Here is a 12,633-nt window from a genome sequence, read left to right on the forward strand (position 1 = left end):
TGAGCATAAATGTCACGGACGGTGTACAGGAAACAAGACAATGCAACATGCATATATGACTCACTGGATCCAAAGCTCAGGAACCAAAAGGGAGACCCCTGCACCAGACCTGGCACTTTCCCTGGCTGCTCAGCCTATGCAAAAATCCCAAAGGTGGATGGTTGCATATCCACGTACCTCGACTATATAACACCTGAACACCCTACAATAGTGAGGGGACACGACCACCGGCTCCCTACACCAGACACGGAGGGAGTCAGGGTCACCTGGGATCCAGCAAACAGAAAATAACAGATAAATGTACAGCACTTAACTTAGTAGCAGACTGGGAAATAGGATCAGCATGCACACACACTCCAGGAAGAAGTATAAGCCGCCCAGTAATGCATTATGGGGTGGAATTTAAAGGGAAGCAATCAGTCCAACTACATGACAGCTGAGAGAGGCTAACGAGATGAGGAACTGAAAACCAAAACCAAGAAAACTCAAGGAGGAGGTTCTGAAAGGCTTCTGTCAGAGCTTCTCAGCTGTCTGGTTGTGACAATAACGAAGAGCTGGAAGACCAATTAACACTAATTAGGTCAATTGGCAAAAGAACTTCTCAGAGTGGCAGTGTCTCTCAGAAGCCAAGATGGGTAGAGGATCACCAATTCCCACAATGTTGCGCAGAAAGATAGTGGAGCAATATCAGAAAGGTGTTACCCAGCGAAAAATTGCAAAGACTTTGCATCTATCATCATCAACTGTGCATAACATCATCCGAAGATTCAGAGAATCTGGAACAATCTCTGTGCGTAAGGGTCAAGGCCGTAAAACCATACTGGATGCCCGTGATCTCCGGGCCCTTACACGACACTGCACCACAAACAGGAATGCTACTGTAAAGGAAATCCCAGAATGGGCTCAGGAATACTTCCAGAAACCATTGTCAGTGACCACAATCCACCGCGCCATCCGCCGCTGCCAGCTGAAACTCTACAGTGCAAAGAAGAAGCCATTTCTAAGCCAGATCCACAAGCTCAGGCGTTTTCACTGGGCCGGGGATCATTTACAATGGAGTGTGGCAAAATGGAAGACTGTTCTGTGGTCAGACGAGTCACGATTCGAAGTTCTTTTTGGAAATCTGGGACGCCATGTCATCTGGACCAAAGAGGACAAGGACAACCCAAGTTGTTATCAACGCTCAGTTCAGAAGCCTGCATCTCTGATGGTATGGGGTGACATGAGTGCGTGTGGCATGGGCAGCTTGCATGTCTGGAAAGGCACCATCAATGCAGAAAAATATATTCAGGTTCTAGAACAACATCTGCTCCATCCAGACGGCATCTCTTTCAGGGAAGACCCTGCATTTTTCAGCAAGATAATGCCAGACCACATTCTGCATCAATCACAACATCATGGCTGCGTAGGAGAAGGATCCGGGTACTGAAATGGCCAGTCTGCAGTCCAGATCTTTCACCTATAGAGAACATTTGGCGCATCATAAAGAGGAAGGTGCAACAAAGAAGGCCCAAGACGATGGAACAGTTAGAGGCCTGTATTAGACAAGAATGGGAGAGCATTCCTATTTCTAAACTGGAGAAACTGGTCTCCTCGGCCCCCAGACGTCTGCTGAGGGTTGTAAGAAGAAGCGGAGATGCCACACAGCGGTGAAAATGGCCTTGTCCCAACTTTTTGGGGATTTGTTGACACCATGAAATTCTGATTCAAGATATTTTTCCCTTAAAATTTTACATTTTCTCAGTTTAAACTTTTGTTCCGTGATTTATGTTCTATTCTGAATAAAATATTAGAAGTTGGCGCCTCCACATCATTGCATTCAGTTTGTAATCACGATTTGTATAGTGTCCCAACTTTTTGGAATCCGGTTTGTACATTGTATGTGTTGTAATATATTGATTGGTTGTATTTCAAAACCCTGTGGGCAGTACTATGTTTTTGGTTTGTGAATAAAAGAGGCTGTACGTGAAGTACAGTCAGTTCCTGTTTTAACCCTCAAGGTGAAGTGTCGTCTCATTCTTGGGGGAGGATTTATGGTATGCTGTCCCAGTTTGACTGCTAGGAGCGTAAACCTATTCGTATGGTTTCCTATTCCACTGTCTACAGCATTCATAGGCTTGGGAGAGGATTTATCTGCTTCTTCGGTTCGGTGATGGTGGTGTCTGCCGGAGTGCTTGGAGACCTCAGGAAACGCCAGGAGCATCCAGCAACGGAGGTACTCGGTCGGGGTGCCAGGTAATCCGTTACAGCCGTATACACAGGAACGTGACACGTAGAGCCGTATACACAGGAACGTGACACGTAGAGCAGTATATACAGGAACGTGACACGTAGAGCCGTATATACAGGAACGTGACATGTAGAGCAGTATATACAGGACCGTGACACGTAGAGCCGTATACACAGGAACGTGACACTTAGAGCCGTATATACAGGAACGTGACACGTAGAGCCGTATATACAGGAACGTGACACATAGAGCCATATATACAGGAACGTGACACGTAGAGCCGTATATACAGGAACGTGACATGTAGAGCAGTATATACAGGACCGTGACACGTAGAGCCGTATACACAGGAACGTGACACGTAGAGCCGTATATACAGGAACGTGACACGTAGAGCCGTATATACAGGAACGTGACACGTAGAGCCATATATACAGGAACGTGACACGTAGAGCCGTATATACAGGAACGTGACACGTAGAGCCGTATATACAGAAACGTGACACGTAGAGCCGTATATACAGGAACGTGACACGTAGAGCCGTATATACAGGAACGTGACACGTAGAGCCGTATATACAGGAACGTGACACGTAGAGCCGTATATACAGGAACGTGACACGTAGAGCAGTATATACAGGAACGTGACACGTAGAGCTGTATATACAGGAACGTGACACGTAGAGCAGTATATACAGGAACGAGACACGTAGAGCAGTATATACAGGAACGAGACACGTAGAGCAGTATATACAGGAACGTGACACGTAGAGCCGTATATACAGGAACGTGACACGTAGAGCCGTATATACAGGAACGTGACACGTAGAGCCGTATATACAGGAATGTGACACGTAGAGCCGTATATACAGGAACGTGACACGTAGAGCAGTATATACAGGAACGTGACACGTAGAGCCGTATATACAGGAACGTGACACGTAGGGCAGTATATACAGGAACGTGACACGTAGAGCCGTATATACAGGAACGTGACACGTAGAGCCGTATATACAGGAACGTGACACGTAGAGCCGTATATACAGGAACGTGACACGCAGAGCCGTATATACAGGAACGTGACACGCAGAACCGTATATACAGGAACGTGACACGTAGAGCCGTATATACAGGAACGTGACACGTAGAGCCGTATATACAGGAACGTGACACGCAGAACCGTATATACAGGAACGTGACACGTAGAGCCGTATATACAGGAACGTGACACGTAGAGCCGTATATACAGGAACGTGACACGTAGAGCCGTATATACAGGAACGTGACACGTAGAGCCGTATATACAGGAACGTGACACGTAGAGCAGTATATACAGGAACGTGTAGAGCAGTATATACTGGAACGTGACACGTAGGGCAGTATATACAGGAACGTGACACATAGAGCAGTATATACAGGACCGTGACACGTAGAGCAGTATATACAGGAACGTGTAGAGCAGTATATACTGGAACGTGACACGTAGGGCAGTATATACAGGAACGTGACACATAGAGCAGTATATACAGGACCGTGACACGTAGAGCCGTATACACAGGAACGTGACACGTAGAGCCGTATATACAGGAACGTGACACGTAGAGCCGTATATACAGGAACGTGACACGTAGAGCCGTATATACAGGAACGTGACACGTAGAGCCGTATATACAGGAACGTGACACGTAGAGCCGTATATACAGAAACGTGACACGTAGAGCCGTATATACAGGAACGTGACACGTAGAGCCGTATATACAGGAACGTGACACGTAGAGCAGTATATACAGGAACGTGACACGTAGAGCTGTATATACAGGAACGTGACACGTAGAGCAGTATATACAGGAACGAGACACGTAGAGCAGTATATACAGGAACGTGACACGTAGAGCCGTATATACAGGAACGTGACACGTAGAGCCGTATATACAGGAACGTGACACGTAGAGCCGTATATACAGGAACGTGACACGTAGAGCCGTATATACAGGAACGTGACACGTAGAGCAGTATATACAGGAACGTGACACGTAGAGCCGTATATACAGGAACGTGACACGTAGGGCAGTATATACAGGAACGTGACACGTAGAGCCGTATATACAGGAACGTGACACGTAGAGCCGTATATACAGGAACGTGACACGTAGAGCCGTATATACAGGAACGTGACACGCAGAACCGTATATACAGGAACGTGACACGTAGAGCCGTATATACAGGAACGTGACACGTAGAGCCGTATATACAGGAACGTGACACGTAGAGCCGTATATACAGGAACGTGACACGTAGAGCAGTATATACAGGAACGTGTAGAGCCGTATATACAGGAACGTGACACGTAGAGCTGTATATACAGGAACGTGACACGTAGAGCAGTATATACAGGAACGAGACACGTAGAGCAGTATATACAGGAACGTGACACGTAGAGCCGTATATACAGGAACGTGACACGTAGAGCCGTATATACAGGAACGTGACACGTAGAGCTGTATATACAGGAACGTGACACGTAGAGCCGTATACACAGGAACGTGACACGTAGAGCCGTATATACACTACGTGCAGAATTATTAGGCAAATGAGTATTTTGACCACATCATCCTCTTTATGCTGTTGTCTTACTCCAAGCTGTATAGGCTCGACAGCCTACTACCAATTAAGCATATTAGGTGATGTGCATCTCTGTAATGAGAAGGGGTGTGGTCTAATGACATCAACACCCTATATCAGGTGTGCATAATTATTAGGCAACTTCCTTTCCATTGGCAAAATGGGTCAAAAGAAGGACTTGACAGGTTCAGAAAAGTCAGAAATAGTGAGATATCTTGCAGAGGGATGCAGCACTCTTAAAATGGCAAAGCTTCTGAAGCGTGATCATCGAACAATCAAGCGTTTCATTCAAAATAGTCAACAGGGTCGCAAGAAGCGTGTGGAAAAACCAAGGCGCAAAATAACTGCCCATGAACTGAGAAAAGTCAAGCGTGCAGCTGCCAAGATGCCACTTGCCACCAGTTTGGCCATATTTCAGAGCTGCAACATCACTGGAGTGCCCAAAAGCACAAGGTGTGCAATACTCAGAGACATGGCCAAGGTAAGAAAGGCTGAAAGACGACCACCACTGAACAAGACACACAAGCTGAACGTCAAGACTGGGCCAAGAAATATCTCAAGACTGATTTTTCTAAGGTTTTATGGACTGATGAAATGAGAGTGAGTCTTGATGGGCCAGATGGATGGGCCCGTGGCTGGATTGGTAAAGGGCAGAGAGCTCCAGTCCGACTCAGACGCCAGCAAGGTGGAGGTGGAGTACTGGTTTGGGCTGGTATCATCAAAGATGAGCTTGTGGGGCCTTTTTGGGTTGAGGATGGAGTCAAGCTCAACTCCCAGTCCTACTGCCAGTTTCTGGAAGACACCTTCTTCAAGCAGTGGTACAGGAAGAAGTCTGCAAGGTAAGAAAAACATGATTTTCATGCAGGACAATGCTCCATCACACGCGTCCAAGTACTCCACAGCGTGGCTGGCAAGAAAGGGTATAAAAGAAGAAAATCTAATGACATGGCCTCCTTGTTCACCTGATCTGAACCCCATTGAGAACCTGTGGTCCATCATCAAATGTGAGATTTACAAGGAGGGAAAACAGTCCACCTCTCTGAACAGTGTCTGGGAGGCTGTGGTTGCTGCTGCACGCAATGTGGATGGTGAACAGATCAAAACACTGACAGAATCCATGGATGGCGGCTTCTGAGTGTCCTTGCAAAGAAAGGTGGCTATATTGGTCACTGATTTGTTTTTGTTTTGTTTTTGAATGTCAGAAATGTATATTTGTGAATGTTGAGATGTTATATTGGTTTCACTGGTAAAAATAAATAATTGAAATGGGTATATATTTGTTTTTTGTTAAGTTGCCTAATAATTATGCACAGTAATAGTCACCTGCACACACAGATATCCCCCTAAAATAGCTAAAACTAAAAACAAACTAAAAACTACTTCCAAAAATATTCAGCTTTGATATTAATGAGTTTTTTGGGTTCATTGAGAACATGGTTGTTGTTCAATAATAAAATTAATCCTCAAAAATACAATTTGCCTAATAATTCTGCACTCCCTGTACTGGAACGTGACACGTAGAGCCGTATGTACAGGAACGTGACACGTAGAGCCGTATACACAGGAACGTGACACGTAGAGCCGTATATACAGGAACGAGACACGTAGAGCAGTATATACAGGAACGTGACACGTAGAGCCGTATATACAGGAACGTGACACGTAGAGCAGTATATACAGGAACGTGACACGTAGAGCCGTATATACAGGAACGTGACACGTAGAGCAGTATATACAGGAACGTGACACGTAGAGCAGTATATACAGGAACGTGACACATAGAGCAGTATATACAGGAACGTGACACGTAGAGCCATATATATAGGAACATGACACGTAGAGCAGTATATACAGGAACGTGACACGTAGAGCAGTATATACAGGAACGTGACACGTAGAGCCGTATATACAGGACCGTGACACGTAGAGCCGTATATATAGGAACATGACACGTAGAGCAGTATATACAGGAACGTGACACATAGAGCAGTATATACAGGAATGTGACACGTAGAGCCGTATATACAGGAACGTGACACATAGAGCAGTATATACAGGAACATGACACGTAGAGCCGTATATACAGGAACGTGACACGTAGAGCCATATATACAGGAACGTGACACGTAGAGCAGTATATACAGGAACGTGACACGTAGAGCAGTATATACAGGAACGTGACACGTAGAGCCGTATATACAGGAACATGACACGTAGAGCCGTATATACAGGGACGTGACACGTAGAGCAGTATATACAGGAACGTGACAGGTAGAGCAGTATATACAGGAACGTGACACGTAGAGCTGTATATACAGGACCGTGACACGTAGAGCCGTATATACAGGACCGTGACACGTAGAGCCGTATATACAGGAACGTGACACGTAGAGCAGTATATACAGGAACGTGATACGTAGAGCAGTATATACAGGACCGTGACACGTAGAGCCGTATATACAGGAACGTGACACGTAGAGCAGTATATACAGGAACGTGATACGTAGAGCAGTATATACAGGACCGTGACACGTAGAGCCGTATATACAGGAACGTGACATGTAGAGCAGTATATACAGGACCATGACACGTAGAGCCGTATATACAGGAACGTGACACGTAGAGCCGTATATACAGGGACGTGACACGTAGAGCCGTATATTGAGGCACAATAGTCGGGATTTCTATAATGTGTAAAATGTTAATTCTGCCGCCATACTTTTATCAAACCTCCCAAGTAGGGCTGGAACGATTATTTGAATTGTGTCTGTTCAGTTTTTTTTATGGACTGTATACGGAACCATTTATCTCAATGGGTCCGCAAAAAAATGGAAGTTACACCGTGTGCATTCCGTTTCTGTATGTCTGTTCCGCAAAAGAATAGAACATGTTCTATTATTGTCCGCATTACGGAGAAGGATAGGACTGTTCTATACGGAATGCACGCGGACGTCATCGATATTTTTTGCAGACCGCGAAATACATACGGTCGTGGCATGAGCCCTAACTTGACACAAAAAAATCCTCAATAAGAATTTTTTGCATCGAGGATTCGTTTGCGCCATGCGGCCATGAAGTGTGAGTGAAGCACTTGCTATTACTCGCGCTCCGTGGTCACCCGCCGGCCGGCACCGGGCTGCTCCTGACTTACACATCAGGACGTAGCGCAGGTAAGCACGCACTGTGGCCTGTCGCTGTGTACAGAGGATGGAAGAGCCCAGGAGTGTCGGCAGCGCCCCTACAGGAAAGTAAGTGTTTTAGTTCATTGATGCTGGGGACTGATGGCTACTGGGGGGAGCTGATGGCACTGGGGGGAGCTGATGGCACTGGGGGGAGCTGATGGAACAGGGGGAGCTGATGGCACAGGGGGAGCTGATGGCACGTGGGGAGCTGATGGAACAGGGGGAGCTGATGGCACGGGGGGAGCTGATGGCACTGGGGGGGAGCTGATGGCACTGGGGGGAGCTGGTGGCTCAGGGTAGATCACAGATTACTGCAGCGGTGCCCCCCCGCGCCCGACTCAGAGGTAGATCACGGATTACTGCGCCCGACTCGGGGGTAGATCACGGATTACTGCAGTGGTGCCCCCCGCGCCCGACTCGGGGTAGCTCACGGGTTACTGCAGCGGTGCCCCCCGCACCCGACTCGGGGTAGATCACGGATTACTGCAGCGGTGCCCCCCGCGCCCGGCTCAGGGTAGCTCACGGGTTACTGCAGCGGTGCCCCCCATGCCCGACTCGGGGGTAGATCACGGATTACTGCAGCGGTGCCCCCCACACCCGACTCGGGGGTAGATCACGAATTGCTGCAGCGGTGCCCCCCGCGCCCGACTCGGGGTAGCTCACGGGTTACTGCAGCGGTGCCCCCCGCGCCCGACTCGGGGTAGATCACGGATTACTGCAGCGGTGCCCCCCGTGCCCGACTCAGCGGTAGATCACGGATTACTGCAGCAGTGCCCCCCGCGCCCGACTCATGGTTGCTCACGGATTACTGCAGCGGTGCCCCCCGCGCCCGACTCAGCAGTAGATCATGGATTACTGCAGCGGTGCCCCCCGCGCCCGACTCAGCAGTAGATCACGGATTACTGCAGCGGTGCCCCCCGCGCCCGACTCGGGGTAGATCACGGATTACTGCAGCGGTGCCCCCCGCGCCCGACTCGGGGTAGATCACATATTACTGCAGCGGTGCCCCCGTGCCCGACTCAGCGGTAGATCACGGATTACTGCAGCGGTGCCCCCCACGCCCGACTCAGCAGTAGATCACGGATTACTGCAGCGGTGCCCCCCGCGCCTGACTCAGCGGTAGATCACGGATTACTGCAGCGGTGCCCCCCGCGCCCGACTCATGGTTGCTCACGGATTACTGCAGCGGTGCCCCCCGCGCCCGACTCAGCAGTAGATCATGGATTACTGCAGCGGTGCCCCCCGCGCCCGACTCAGCAGTAGATCACGGATTACTGCAGCGGTGCCCCCCGCGCCCGACTCGGGGTAGATCACGGATTACTGCAGCGGTGCCCCCCGCGCCCGACTCGGGGTAGATCACATATTACTGCAGCGGTGCCCCCCGTGCCCGACTCAGCGGTAGATCACGGATTACTGCAGCGGTGCCCCCCACGCCCGACTCAGCAGTAGATCACGGATTACTGCAGCGGTGCCCCCCGCGCCCGGCTCAGGGTAGCTCACGGATTACTGCAGCGGTGCCCCCCGCGCCCGACTCGGGGTAGATCACGGATTACTGCAGCGGTGCCCCCCGCGCCCGACTCGGGGTAGATCACATATTACTGCAGCGGTGCCCCCCGTGCCCGACTCAGCGGTAGATCACGGATTACTGCAGCGGTGCCCCCCACGCCCGACTCAGCAGTAGATCACGGATTACTGCAGCGGTGCCCCCCGCGCCCGGCTCAGGGTAGCTCATGGGTTACTGCAGCGGTGCCCCCCGTGCCCGACTCGGGGGTAGATCACGGATTACTGCAGCGGTGCCCCCCACACCCGACTCGGGGGTAGATCACGAATTGCTGCAGCGGTGCCCCCCGCGCCCGACTCGGGGTAGCTCACGGGTTACTGCAGCGGTGCCCCCCGCGCCCGACTCGGGGTAGATCACGGATTACTGCAGCGGTGCCCCCCGTGCCCGACTCAGCGGTAGATCACGGATTACTGCAGCGGTGCCCCCCGCGCCCGACTCATGGTTGCTCACGGATTACTGCAGCGGTGCCCCCCGCGCCCGACTCAGCAGTAGATCATGGATTACTGCAGCTGTGCCCCCCGCGCCCGACTCAGCAGTAGATCACGGATTACTGCAGCGGTGCCCCCCGCGCCCGACTCGGGGTAGATCACGGATTACTGCAGCGGTGCCCCCCGCGCCCGACTCGGGGTAGATCACATATTACTGCAGCGGTGCCCCCGTGCCCGACTCAGCGGTAGATCACGGATTACTGCAGCGGTGCCCCCCACGCCCGACTCAGCAGTAGATCACGGATTACTGCAGCGGTGCCCCCCGCGCCTGACTCAGCGGTAGATCACGGATTACTGCAGCGGTGCCCCCCGCGCCCGACTCATGGTTGCTCACGGATTACTGCAGCGGTGCCCCCCGCGCCCGACTCAGCAGTAGATCATGGATTACTGCAGCGGTGCCCCCCGCGCCCGACTCAGCAGTAGATCACGGATTACTGCAGCGGTGCCCCCCGCGCCCGACTCGGGGTAGATCACGGATTACTGCAGCGGTGCCCCCCGCGCCCGACTCGGGGTAGATCACATATTACTGCAGCGGTGCCCCCCGTGCCCGACTCAGCGGTAGATCACGGATTACTGCAGCGGTGCCCCCCACGCCCGACTCAGCAGTAGATCACGGATTACTGCAGCGGTGCCCCCCGCGCCTGACTCAGCGGTAGATCACGGATTACTGCAGCGGTGCCCCCCGCGCCCGACTCATGGTTGCTCACGGATTACTGCAGCGGTGCCCCCCGCGCCCGACTCAGCAGTAGATCATGGATTACTGCAGCGGTGCCCCCCGCGCCCGACTCAGCAGTAGATCACGGATTACTGCAGCGGTGCCCCCCGCGCCCGACTCGGGGTAGATCACGGATTACTGCAGCGGTGCCCCCCGCGCCCGACTCGGGGTAGATCACATATTACTGCAGCGGTGCCCCCCGTGCCCGACTCAGCGGTAGATCACGGATTACTGCAGCGGTGCCCCCCACGCCCGACTCAGCAGTAGATCACGGATTACTGCAGCGGTGCCCCCCGCGCCCGGCTCAGGGTAGCTCACGGATTACTGCAGCGGTGCCCCCCGCGCCCGACTCGGGGTAGATCACGGATTACTGCAGCGGTGCCCCCCGCGCCCGACTCGGGGTAGATCACATATTACTGCAGCGGTGCCCCCCGTGCCCGACTCAGCGGTAGATCACGGATTACTGCAGCGGTGCCCCCCACGCCCGACTCAGCAGTAGATCACGGATTACTGCAGCGGTGCCCCCCGCGCCCGGCTCAGGGTAGCTCATGGGTTACTGCAGCGGTGCCCCCCGTGCCCGACTCGGGGGTAGATCACGGATTACTGCAGCGGTGCCCCCCACACCCGACTCGGGGGTAGATCACGAATTGCTGCAGCGGTGCCCCCCGCGCCCGACTCGGGGTAGCTCACGGGTTACTGCAGCGGTGCCCCCCGCGCCCGACTCGGGGTAGATCACGGATTACTGCAGCGGTGCCCCCCGTGCCCGACTCAGCGGTAGATCACGGATTACTGCAGCGGTGCCCCCCGCGCCCGACTCATGGTTGCTCACGGATTACTGCAGCGGTGCCCCCCGCGCCCGACTCAGCAGTAGATCACGGATTACTGCAGCGGTGCCCCCCGCGCCCGACTCAGCAGTAGATCACGGATTACTGCAGCGGTGCCCCCCGCGCCCGACTCGGGGTAGATCACGGATTACTGCAGCGGTGCCCCCCGCGCCCGACTCGGGGTAGATCACATATTACTGCAGCGGTGCCCCCGTGCCCGACTCAGCGGTAGATCACGGATTACTGCAGCGGTGCCCCCCACGCCCGACTCAGCAGTAGATCACGGATTACTGCAGCGGTGCCCCCCGCGCCTGACTCAGCGGTAGATCACGGATTACTGCAGCGGTGCCCCCCGCGCCCGACTCATGGTTGCTCACGGATTACTGCAGCGGTGCCCCCCGCGCCCGACTCAGCAGTAGATCATGGATTACTGCAGCGGTGCCCCCCGCGCCCGACTCAGCAGTAGATCACGGATTACTGCAGCGGTGCCCCCGCGCCCGACTCGGGGTAGATCACGGATTACTGCAGCGGTGCCCCCCGCGCCCGACTCGGGGTAGATCACATATTACTGCAGCGGTGCCCCCCGTGCCCGACTCAGCGGTAGATCACGGATTACTGCAGCGGTGCCCCCCACGCCCGACTCAGCAGTAGATCACGGATTACTGCAGCGGTGCCCCCCGCGCCCGACTCAGCGGTAGATCACGGATTACTGCAGCGGTGCCCCCCGCGCCCGACTCATGGTAGCTCACGAATTGCTGCAGCGGTGCCCCCCGTGCCCGACTCGGGGTAGCTCACGGGTTACTGCAGCGGTGCCCCCCGCGCCCGACTCGGGGTAGATCACGGATTACTGCAGCGGTGCCCCCCGCGCCCGACTCAGCGGTAGATCACGGATTACTGCAGCGGTGCCCCCCGCGCCCGACTCATGGTTGCTCACGGATTACTGCAGCGGTGCCCCCCGCGCCCGACTCAGCAGTAGACCATGGATTACTGCAGCGGTGCCCCCCGCGCCCG

Source organism: Bufo gargarizans, unplaced genomic scaffold (genome assembly GCF_014858855.1).
Source record: "Bufo gargarizans isolate SCDJY-AF-19 unplaced genomic scaffold, ASM1485885v1 original_scaffold_1701_pilon, whole genome shotgun sequence".
Classification (NCBI taxonomy): Eukaryota; Metazoa; Chordata; class Amphibia; order Anura; family Bufonidae; genus Bufo; species Bufo gargarizans.